The sequence below is a fragment of the Biomphalaria glabrata genome, chromosome 2 (genome assembly GCF_947242115.1).
Source record: "Biomphalaria glabrata chromosome 2, xgBioGlab47.1, whole genome shotgun sequence".
Classification (NCBI taxonomy): Eukaryota; Metazoa; Mollusca; class Gastropoda; family Planorbidae; genus Biomphalaria; species Biomphalaria glabrata.
In genome coordinates this window covers 1,283,310-1,295,913 of record NC_074712.1, presented here as the reverse complement: position 1 = coordinate 1,295,913, position 12,604 = coordinate 1,283,310, and the positions used below count along the sequence as shown (strand labels likewise).

The 12,604-nt window shown below is 38.8% G+C and overlaps 1 protein-coding gene across 3 annotated transcripts in view; it reads left to right on the top strand.

Moving 5' to 3' along the window:
- The window catches only part of LOC106062823 (pro-neuregulin-3, membrane-bound isoform-like), a 41,171-nt gene that overhangs the window by 13,724 nt on the left and 14,843 nt on the right, over positions 1-12,604 (top strand). The window contains exon 1 of one of the 3 annotated variants that reach the window (XM_056018718.1): positions 5,705-6,026. The exons of 1 other annotated variant lie outside the window; for it this stretch is intronic. The gene's annotated coding sequence lies outside the window, so the exon portion shown is untranslated. Of the gene's footprint in view, positions 1-5,704; positions 6,027-11,189; positions 11,335-12,604 lie in introns of those variants that run through there. One more of the 3 variants, XM_056018717.1, reaches the window with a different exon arrangement.

Genomic DNA, 12,604 nt, shown 5'->3' with positions numbered 1-12,604 from the left:
TGAATTAAATAAATAATTTATTCCGTGTATGTGTGTGTTGATTGCTGTCTGTTCCGTTTGTCAGTTCTGTAAGAAGGGAGACAATGTAGGGAGAGCACAGTGTCCTGTTGCTACCTTTCAATATACCGAGAGAATAGTTCCCCGTTACTACCTTGCTATGTAAGGGGAGCACAGTTCCCTGTTGCTACCTTTCAATGTAGGGAGAGCACAGTTCCCTGTTGCTACCTTTCAATTTACCGAGAGAATAGTTCCCCGTTGCTACCTTTCAATGTCTGGAGAGCACAGTTCCCTGTTGCTACCTTTCAATGTAGGGAGAGAGCACAGTTCCCTGTTGCTACCTTGCTATGTAAGGGGAGCACAGTTCCCTGTTGCTACCTTTCAATGTAGGGAGAGCACAGTTCCCTGTTTCTAACTTTCACTGTATGGAGAGCACAGTTCCCCGTTGCTACCTTTTCTAATAAAGAGGTAAGGAATAGGTACCCCGTCATGTTCTGAAATAAACAGAATTAAGTAATACTTAAATACCAGGAACACGAGGACAGACAATGACATAAACATTGCATAAAAATTTGAAAAGTAACAGACGATCAGTAATAGACTTGGGGCCGGTTTTAAATAGTTTGAGGCCATAGGCGAAGTGAATTTGGTGTCTCCAAATGAAATAGAAAAATAAAAAAAGTAAACAACAAAAAAATAAATAAAACAAGGCCATTTATTTAAAACTTAGTGTACCGGTTCTTTAGCAATAACATTGGACACATGCTTCGCTATTTCTTCTCTCAAAAAAAAAGTGGTTAGAGTCTTTTGCGGGCCCCCACCAATCGGAGGCCCTTGGCGGCTGCCTAGTTAGCCTATCCCTAAGGCCGGCCCTGATAGACCTATGTATTAGCGTATTGTTTCATTCCTCACTCACCACGTGATCTCTTTTGCCACCAAATAGTCCCACTGCTTGTTTCGAACATAAATGCAGAGTTCAATACATCTCTGACCTTTCAATGTTTCCATACCATTGTAAGATCAGCACGGGACTTAATGCTAACTGCGGCTGAAACTCATCTGATTGAATATTAATTGCCAGTGTTGTTCTCTGTACAGTCGTGGGACATGTTTGGCTAGTTCCAGGTGCATCAGATAAGCTTATCGGTATCGATTTCTGTATGAGCTTGACCGATCGATCCTCACCGGGATAAATGAATGGTTTCAGCTTGTGTGACAGTGAGTGTTAAATCTTGATGCTAGATGCACCCATACGAGTGTTTTCGTGCGATCCGCCCTTGCATCTAATGAATTATGAACCAGCATCTCCGAGTTCATTTGCTCCCCAACCAGTAGGCTAAGCCAGTAGCACAACGAATCATAGAGAATAAAATTTGTCATTAGATAATCAAGTAACACGGTTCTCATACCATATAGGTCAGTGCTCACTGGCCTATTGATTTCTTGACAACTCTGCCAGGTAATCTGCTCATTGTCAGGTCATGTCAAATTTAAAAGCAACTATTCTCTTGGGAGTTTTATTGGTGGGGTGCGTGACACTCATTGTGAAGAAGAAACTTGTCAAGCGGAATTGATTTCACGTGGATAGTGTGGTCGAGTACGCTTGAACTTGGCTTGGCTACCTATGAAGGGGACTCGAGGTTCGACACCCGACTCGAGCAGACTTGTGTTTACTGAGCGCCTAAAGGCAGCAAGGAAAACCTTCTCCCAGATACTCCCCCTCCCCCCTGGTCCACACACTAGATTGGACCAAGCGCTCTGAGCATGCTGTAAGCATGAAAGCATCGCTATATAAAAGCTATAACTTATTTTTCTTATTTTTATTATCTCTTTGCTTACCCCGTACTTGGCCCCACTGTTTGAGTAAATCCTTGTTCTGGCTGGGAACTTATTAGATGTGCATGGGATGTAAATATGAGTAATTTTGTATTCTAAACCATACAGAACTATATAACTATAAAGAACTATACACTAAGCATACATCTAGGAAAGTCTGCTGGACAAAAGTAAAGACGAACTTTTTAAAGAAAAACACAGAACTTTAAACCAGTTTTTCCCAAACTTTTTCCTTAACAGAACACCTCGCACATTCTTAGTATGTAGCGGAACACTTTGCTTATTTTTTTTGTAGAGAGATTAGTCACGTGGTGGCCTACTAGTTAATTATTCCAGTAGTTCTTGGAACACCTAGTCACGTGGTGGCCTACTAGTTAATTATTCCAGTAGTTCTTGGAACACCTAGTCACGTGGTGGCCTACTAGTTAATTACTCCAGTAGTTCTTGGAACACCTAGTCACGTGGTGGCCTACTAGTTAATTACTCCAGTAGTTCTTGGAACACCTAGTCACGTGGTGGCCTACTAGTTAATTACTCCAGTAGTTCTTGGAACACCTAGTCACGTGGTGGCCTACTAGTTAATTACTCCAGTAGTTCTTGGAACACCTAGTCACGTGGTGGCCTACTAGTTAATTACTCCAGTAGTTCTTGGAAAACCTAGTCACGTGGTGGCCTACTAGTTAATTATTCCAGTAGTTCTTAGAACACCTAGTCACGTGGTGGCCTACTAGTTAATTATTCCAGTAGTTCTTAGAACACCTAGTCACGTGGTGGCCTACTAGTTAATTATTCCAGTAGTTCTTGGAACACCTAGTCACGTGGTGGCCTACTAGTTAATTACTCCAGTAGTTCTTGGAACACCTAGTCACGTGGTGGCCTACTAGTTAATTATTCCAGTAGTTCTTGGAACACCTAGTCACGTGGTGACCTACTGGTTAATTATTCCAGTAGTTCTTGGAACACCTAGTCACGTGGTGGCCTACTAGTTAATTATTCCAGTAGTTCTTGGAACACCTAGTCACGTGGTGGCCTACTAGTTAATTACTCCAGTAGTTCTTGGAACACCTAGTCACGTGGTGACCTACTGGTTAATTATTCCAGTAGTTCTTGGAACACCTAGTCACGTGGTGGCCTACTAGTTAATTACTCCAGTAGTTCTTGGAACACCTAGTCACGTGGTGGCCTACTATTTAATTACTCCAGTAGTTCTCGGAACACCTCTTCACACTGTGGGGAAACGCAGCTCTAAACTAGACGGCCCATTTGCACGGCGGCTAAATGTAAGGCTATTTATATTGAACTTTGGAGTATGTGTGCTTGTGGGGTTGTCTACGAAGATCTGATTTATGAATTTGTGAACATGTACTATTTACATTAGATTTTTACCCAATTATTAAATTTTTACTACCTTTACTATTTTAACTGTGAATAGACCTTGATTTTAATGATTTAACTGTATAGAATTTAGCCATTGCTATGTAGAGAGAGAGAGAGAGAGAGAGAGTAGTCCTTAAGGGACTGCAGGCACGACAAGGCCTACGTTGTGCCGATGTGCCTAAAATCAAAATCGTGTGCTTGTGCTTAATCTTCTCTTTAATCTTATAAATCAAATATTTTCATTCTAAAGTAAAGATTATTACGTATTGCGTATTCATGCGTTAATCTAGTCCCACATGTTAATTATTAAACTCTGATAGGCCTTTGGTTTTCCTAGCTTGTTTAGGTAACCCATACCATAATAGCACTAGGAAGTAGGAGCACTTGTACGAATCAGTCCTAGCATATGGCATAAGAAATGTGTCTCTATCTCTAAGTCTTTCTGGGTATTTTATTAGGTTTTGTATTTGTGAGATATGTTTCAGTGTTCTATGTATTATTGCTACTTTACTTTTTAGTCTTCTGTTTGCAAGTGTTTCCTAATCGGGTGATTTGGTGTCACTCAAGTCAAATTAGAATATTTCTTTGTTATAAATCTCACTGCTCTATTTTATAGTTTCTGTGTGTTTTCTTGAGTTGAGGGGTCCAAAACACAGGACGCATATTCTAATATTGATTGTACCAATGTTAAATAGCACTTGTTTTTTATGTTCTAGTTTGATTTTTTTTTAAATATTCTTTTTATTGAAACCCTAATTCTGGCTGGTTCTGTACACTCATTGACTCCACTCCTGTAAAGTACGGGGTCAATTCTTGAGCATGTTTCAAAATAGTGGATGTTTGTAGGCGGATCATACATAATAGAACCGCCGCGTGAGCTGTGGGAGCGGGGTGGTGGAAGTAGGTTGTGATTCAGGGATAAACCAGAATGACCAGACATGGCGCAGTACGCCCCCTACCCCAAGTCCTCTCTAACTCCCTACACTAGTACATGCGTGAAGCGCCACGCATGAAGAATTCAACACGGGTAGGTGAGGAATGTGACATATCGCGAGACACGCTAGGTCCTGGTGGGGGGAGGAGGTGGGGGGTGTTTTTATGACAGTATTGTTGTGGAACTGTCTTAATGGAAACAGCCTAAGCATGACTCGTCCAGGTAGCCCGTGGGTTTTTTCCAGAAAGCCCCAGAATGGCTCATAAAAAATCCCTGATATGTAAAACATGAAAAAAAGAGAAAAATAAAGAGCATTTTCGCTGTATATGTATGTATAAAGGCCTAAATATAATAATTATAATAATACTCTTTATTATCCAAAAGGAATTTTGTCTTACAATGTGTTCATTACACCAAACAAAACATTATAACTATAGAAAACCAATATATGCATTCCCAACTCAGACTCACTCATAATTTACATGTGAAATGTTTATATCAGCTGAATTGTATTTAATGATTTGATTGCCAGGGGAACAAAAGAGTTTTTTGTGTCTGTTTGTCTTTGCTATCGGTGTCTTGTATCTCTTCCATGATGGTAAAAACACAAAATCCTGACCCAAAGGGTGATTTTTTTTTTTCTAAAATCTTTCTAGGCTTTCGTAAGTATTGTGTTTCTTGTTGAACAGACTAAGGAAACGTAGGCTGCACCAGAGAATGGCTGATGTTTGTTTCTATGTAGTCTAGCGTCTAGTCTCTCACTTTTCTGTAGGGAGTCTATTTAGCATTTTCATTTATTTATTTGAGGGATAAATTCTTATTGTTATACTTCATACAGGGATAGCATGTAAATGTTATACTTCATACAGGGATAGCATGTAAATGTTATACTTCATACAGGGATAGCATCTAAATGTTATAATTCATTCATGGATAGCATTATAAATGTTATACTTCATACAGGGATAGCATCTAAATGTTATAATTCATTCATGGATAGCATTATAAATGTTATACTTCATACAGGGATAGCATCTAAATGTTATAATTCATTCATGGATATCATCTCAATGTTATACTTTATACATGGATAGCATCTCAATGTTATACTTTATACATGGATAGCATCTCAATGTTATACTTTATACAGGGATAGCATCTCAATGTTATACTTTATACATGGATAGCATCTCAATGTTATACTTTATACAGGGATAGCATCTCAATGTTATACTTCATACAGGGATAACATCTAAATGTTATACTTCATACAGGGATAGCATCTCAATGTTATACTTTATACAGGGATAGCATCTCAATGTTATACTTCATACAGGGATAGCATCTAAATGTTATACTTCATACAGGGATAGCATTATAAATGTTATACTTCATACAGGGATAGCATTATAAATGTTATACTTCATACAGGGATAGCATTATAAATGTTATACTTCATACAGGGATAGCATCTCAATGTCTTATTGTTTTTCCTAGAGAGAGATTGTCTACGAAAATAAATATAAACCATTTTAAAACTTATTAAGGTTGTGTTTACTTCAAACTATTTAGCGGCGTAATACTACTGCATATTCACCCGGATCTGGTGAAAATACTCAAGCTGTAGCAACCCTGTAATGACCCATCGATGGCGTAAATAACTGCACTCCTACCCGTACCACTTGCTGTCAATGTAATTATGGGGGAGTTGTCGAGGGGGGTGCGCCAAAAGTATTTCAAGGATTAGTGACCTGAGCTGTCAACACAACAATCTTTGACCATCGTTGGTGTGTAACTACTATTTAAATTACTGTGGGGCATCGTGAGAAAATAGCATTCATACATTGGACAAGTTACGTCGCTTGAAGTCTTAAAATAAACAGTAAGTAGTAGAGTGTATGACCTGATGGGGTCAGCGAAGTAATCTAAATCTAATTAATAATGTATTGATAGGGATTTTCTGCTTAAGTTGATCGCGGTAATCTGCTCTTTGTTAAACAGCCATAGACATACATAGATATAGACTGGAAAAAGGAAATAACTTCATGTAACTTGAAAACATGTATATCTATTGTTGTCGGATTTCCGCATTCTGAAAAGTTGCATGATCTTCAGTCTTAGAGATTAAACAAAACTACACTGCTGTATAATAAAGTAGCCTACACAAAATTGCAAGTCACAAATTTTCGTTTCATAAAACTCTTTTATCGGCCAGTCTATATTTATTTATTTCTATGTTCACATCTTATATAACTCACTCCGTCTGTCTGTCTGGATTCTTTTACACATATTTCTTCCCATCGCTTCCTCTGACTTCCTGGTACTGTTCCTTGAAGGAAGGTCTTTTCGAGCCCTGTGGACCTTGTGATCTGGCCATAGAGTTTTGAGTTTACGTATTTTTTGCCAGTAGTTAGCAGGTCATCGAGGGGTCACACACTTGCTGTTTTTTCAATTCCTACTTTTAGCTCACACTTTTCTTAGAATCAAAACGTGGAAGGGGAGAAGACTCAAGTCAACAAAACAAATCAAGTCAACAAAACAAATCCAGTCAACAACACAAATCAAGTCAGCAATACAAATCAAGTCAACAACACAAATCCAGTCAACAACACAAATCAAGTCAACAATGCAAATCAAGTCAACAAAACAAATCAAGTCAACAATGCAAATCAAGTCAACAATATAAATCAAGTCAACAATATATATCAAGTCAACAAAACAAATCAAGTCAACAATATAAATCAAGTCAACAAAACAAATCAAGTCAACAATATAAATCAAGTCAACAAAACAAATCAAGTCAACAATATAAATCGAGTCAGCAAAACAAATCAAGTCAACAAAACAAATCAAGTCAACAAAACAAATCAAGTCAACAATATAAATCAATTCAACAATACAAATCAAGTCAACAATACAAATCAAGTCAAAAATACAAATCAAGTCAACAATATAAATCAAGTCAACAATACAAATCAAGTCAACAATATAAATCAAGTCAACAAAACAAATCAAGTCACCAATATAAATCAAGTCAACAAAACAAATCAAGTCAACAGTATAAATCAAGTCAACAATACAAATCAAGTCAAGAATACAAATCAAGTAAAAATTGCACCATTTATTTTGACGTCAAATTTTCTCACATGGTATTTATGTCTGGTTAGCTAAGTCGATAGAGCGTTGCGCTAATAAACCCGATGTCGTGTGTTCGATACTGACCTTTATTTTTCTCTTTTTTTCTCACTAACCTATAAAACATGAATGTTTAGAGTTTGTTTCATTCTTTGAACACTTTGCAGTGAAGTAATTTATTTATTTTATACCGGCATATTACTTACATTCGAGAGCTAAGCAGCGAAAATCTGGCTAGATCAGGCTAGATGAAGTAGTGGTATTGTTTGCAGATTTTATAATAATAATAATAATAATAATAATAATTTTATTTATAAAGCGCTGTTAACAAACAAAATGTCGGCTCAAGGCGCTGTAATAACATTACAAACACAGACACGACAGCTAAACTGACAAACTAGTCTATAAAAAGTTTTAAACAGGTAGATCTTAATGTTCTTCTTGAAAGTGGTGAAGCATGTTGTCTAAGTTCAATGGGGAGTGAAAGTGAGTACCAAACCTTTGGTCCGTGCACTGAAAAAGCCCGCAGACCGTAGCTTTTGAGGGCGAAACGTGGCACCACTAAAAGCGTTGAGTCTATTGAGCGCAGGGCTCTCTGAGGGGCATATGGAGTAATAAAGGTGTGTCTATCTAATCGACAGCATTACTGTTAGATGCGTTGTCTGTTTTTATAAAAGCTTTTTTAAATAGTAGCTCCATTAACCAACCTATTTAGCAGGGGGTGAACTCGTCCTAGTAGATCGCAGTTCTCTCCCTTGCCTGATCTAATTAACTAACGAGGCACTGTTTTAATCAGCGCTGATCTTTTTGATCTCCCGTTTTGAAGAGCTGGAGGTGAGGGACTGAGTCATCTCCCAGTGGCGGCGCCCTTCTGCTGCAAGAGTTTTTAATGACATTAATCCGCGGAGAAAACGAGGTGAAAAAAAAAAAAAGAACTGCCCCTGTTGTGTGCATGTGGTTCGACTAATTTAATTAATACAATAATGGCTACTGAGTTACACACCGGTACAATACACAAAAAATTGGGTTCTAGGTTTTTTTGTCTAGGTTTATTTTTTTCATTAATTATTGACAGGGGAAGGGGAGAAAACTAAGTTGGGATGATAAATAGATTCCTACATGTGCAGACTTGGTAGGCTTGTCATGGAAAGAGATAACGGTGTTATGGGTTCTTTTAGCGATGGTGCTATCACGCTGGCGCTGGAATTAGCAACACGTCATTGTTTGCTTGAAGGGATGCTGGAGAAGAGAGTCTGAATATAGCCCCACAACCCAAATTCCAAAGTAACCTGGCGGCCAGTTTTTGTTTTACATTGTTTCGGATGTTCCTTCAGAGTTGAAGATAGTTTAACTTCCTAGTCCAAACCTCCCGCAGGACGACGGGGGATGGGAGCGGGCAGGGCTTGAACCCTCGACCGTCGATAAATTCGAACGACAGTTCAGCGCGCAAACCGCACGACCAGGCAGCCAACTTAGTGTAAATAAAGTTTTTGAAACTGTGTACAAACCTTATATCATCTCATTCGGTCTGGTACAATTTTTTTTGTACTCGGTTAATTTCTCTCACTTCTCATTCTCGGATCAAGTTGAAACTGTACACAATTATTTGTTGTTGAAACTGTACACAATTATTTGTTGTTGAAACTGTACACAATTTATTTGTTGTTGAAACTGTACACAATTATTTGTTGTTGAAACTGTACACTATTATTTGTTGTTGAAACTGTACACAATTATTTGTTGTTGAAGCTGTACACAATTTATTTGTTGTTGAAGCTGTACACAATTATTTGTTGTTGAAACTGTACACAATTATTTGTTCTTGAAACTGTACACAATTATTTGTTGTTGAAGCTGTACACAATTATTTGTTCTTGAAACTGTACACAATTATTTGTTGTTGAAGCTGTACACAATTATTTGTTGTTGAAACTGTACACAATTATTTGTTGTTGAAGCTGTACACAATTATTTGTTGTTGAAGCTGTACACAATTATTTGTTGTTGAAACTGTACACAATTATTTGTTGTTGAAACTGTACACAATTATTTGTTGTTGAAGCTGTACACAATTATTTGTTGTTGAAGCTGTACACAATTATTTCTTGAACCGAACAAAATAGGAAACAATTTTTAAAAAACTTTTTGAGAGAAGTAGCTGTAAATGTGAAGTTATTTCCCTTATTACGTTACATACACGTTTTTTTTTCTCCCACTTCCCATTCTCGGATCAAGTTAAAATTTTGCATAATTTATAGTCGATGACAATGCATGAATCAATAAAAAAATATATAGAAAAAGGGAGTTTATTCCTGCAATATTGAGATAAATGGCGTTGATTAATGGGTCTTTTCTTTATCAATGCATTCTATTTTTTTTTTAAGATTTTTTTATTTTATTTTGCTTGTTTCAATGACAATACATATTAACTCTTTCTCTCCTAACTGACGCTACCAGCGTTGATTCCACCATAATGTGGTAAATAATTACGGAGAGAAAGAGTTAAACATAGATGAACAGCAGCACCGGAGACCAAGTTTTTTAAAATAAGAGAATGTAGTGCGTTAAAATTTGTTTCAGCACCCAGCTTCATATCTATATGTCCAATGGCAATGTTGGACCTTTTGGGACACTCCTCCTGATGGCATATTTTGTTGCGATGTGTCTTAAGAAATAATCCTTTTCCAATTCTTTTCTCCTCTTTTTTTTTAATTGCCCAACAAATGTCACGTGACTGTAGAACTATATGGCTCTGTACGGACTACTTGAGCGCTTTCACCAAAAATGCTTGCGCTCCATCATGGACATACGTGGCAAGACAGCACTACAATCAGCGATATCCTGTGCAAACGCCGGTATGAACAGTATAGACTAGTATAGAGGGACTTTTATGGTCCGACAGTTACGCTGGGCAGGGCACGTGTCCCGTATGGGAGACGAACTTATGCCAAGGGCAGTCTTTTTTTTTTTTTTTGTGAGCTAAAAGGTGGTTGACGTAACAGAGGCGCCCCACGGAAACGCTTTAAAGACCAGCTTAGGCGTCAACTTAGCTGACATAGAAGAGAGCACCTGGCTGCATGCGGCTTCAGAACGAGACAGCTGGAGGTCACTCACGAAGGACACGGGATACAGACCAAAAGAAAATTCGCTGCCGAGGACAAACGCAGACGGCGAAAAGAAATTCTAAATCGACCACCTGCGGACCATGGATATGCTTCCCCTGGATGTGGCAAAATATGTAGGTCACAGCTGGGGCTGCGAGCCACGGGATATACTGCATTCCTCACTCATCTTCGGACTCATTATAGAACCGGAAGGTCTGGATCACCAAGTGACAGTTTGGAAGTTAATTCAACATTTATTTCGGATTGTTTTCATTCATTATTTCCTAGAGTTATCCTTCCCTTCTCAAACTCTAGCAGCAAACAACTTTTCTGGTAAGTTATCTCCCATGAGCTGTCCAATCTTTCTTCAAGGGGAGATAGTTGCTGCTTATGTTAAAACAAAACATGTAATGCCTTGGTATTGTTCCGTTATATAGGGAACGAAGAAGATGTTCCGTTATATCAGGCTGCTGAACTCCCCTTTCTGGAACAAAAACTTCTTATAGAGCTAATGGAGCCCTGTTTCGATTCATATCTTGAAATGCTTCTACTACGAGATAATAGGATTGTCTGGGTGAAAGGGGTGGGTGTTTCTGTTTTAAATAAACATAAATAAAGTCAAAGTGACCTACCACCAACCCCCCAAATTCAAATGTTCGTGTAATTTAATATAACATTGTTGCACAAACAGCGTTGAGTCGGGGGTACATGCCCCCCCCCCCCCAAAACCTGGTGTAGACAAAATGTCTGTCCCTTCACACTTCTGCCGAGACGGTCAGGTCATAAAGTCCTTGTGCTGTGATGTCCTGGATTTAACGCTAGTGAAATGTGTACATGCTGCTTGATAGTATTAATGTGTACAAGTCATTGTATACATGTGTGTACCTTGCGCCTTCACGTAAGAACCTACAGAACTACACATTTCGGCGTTATATTTCCATCTATACCCAGGTATTTAGATTGTTTGGTTTACACATTACGGTTTTTGATTTGAAGATCATTACATCCTAGATCAAAACCTCCAGCAGGATGGCTGGGGATTGGTTTGAATCAGGGACCATCGTGACCATTGAAGGACAGTCCAGAGCGCATACCTCACGACTAGGCAGCAATATCTAATCTAGCTCATCCTTCGAGGTCGAAGATGAGCACATTTCTCATTTCCTATGGACTCGAAGATGACTGTAAGGTCCAATCCTCGCCTTAAAAAAGCCGGCCGCACACGTGGCATGGGTAGGTTTGGTCAGTCGCAGATAGGCCTGCTTCTTCTCTCAGCGCTCTATCGCCCTGGCCACTCTCCTTGCTTCGTATCTTTCGACTCCGACACTCACAGCTTAGAGGAAATATCTAAAAAGAAAAACATCTAGATGTTTAGATGTATTGGCTTTGAATGGAGCTGTACTTGTCCTCAAGTTATACATATCGTGTTTTACTTCATGTGTACATTGGCACTTTGGGCGTTTAGATCTGTACTTTGCTTATGCATTGGCCAATGTTCCTATGCATATTTAATTTGTACATCTACATTAGACGCCTGGGGAAGAAGGGGTGAGACAGAGAACGTGAACAAAGAAACACATTTAAATGCATTGTTTCTTCCCTGGGGCCAGTACAGCATGGAACGGGTTGCATGAGTCAGCCAGGATAACCAATGACTTAGCAAGAGTTTATGTCTAATTACGTATAGCCATTTACTCGTTTGCACCGTCGCTCCACGAGCGTCCAAATAATGTGTAAGCTTTTTTTTTTACAATATCTGGACAATTAGTCCTTACCCTCAAGAAAGATGGGCTGGGTTTATTCTACAACAAAAGCTACTCGCATTTCCGCAAAGCAGGAGTTCGTTTCTGTATCCACTGAGGTTTTTTAGAAATATTCCTCTTGCTATTAATAATTAGATCTAGACTCAGACACTTTCCATTTTACTGCCTTTATTGCTCATGGATTCCAGTGGATGTCAAACTGCTAACAGCACAGTACAACAAATTTTAATCAAAGTAACACGCGTAGTAGAAGTACAAGTACACTTTCGATGTTTTGAGATACGCGCCCACGAGATGTGACTGGTCGTGCAGTGTGCGCGCACGACTGTCGTTCGGTCGTCTCGATGGTTTCGGGTTTATACCCTGCCAGCTGCCATCCCCTGTCGCCCTGCGGGAGGTTTGGATTTGGAAGTAGATTATCTTCAACTCTGAAGGGAAATTTGAAACTTGTAAAACAT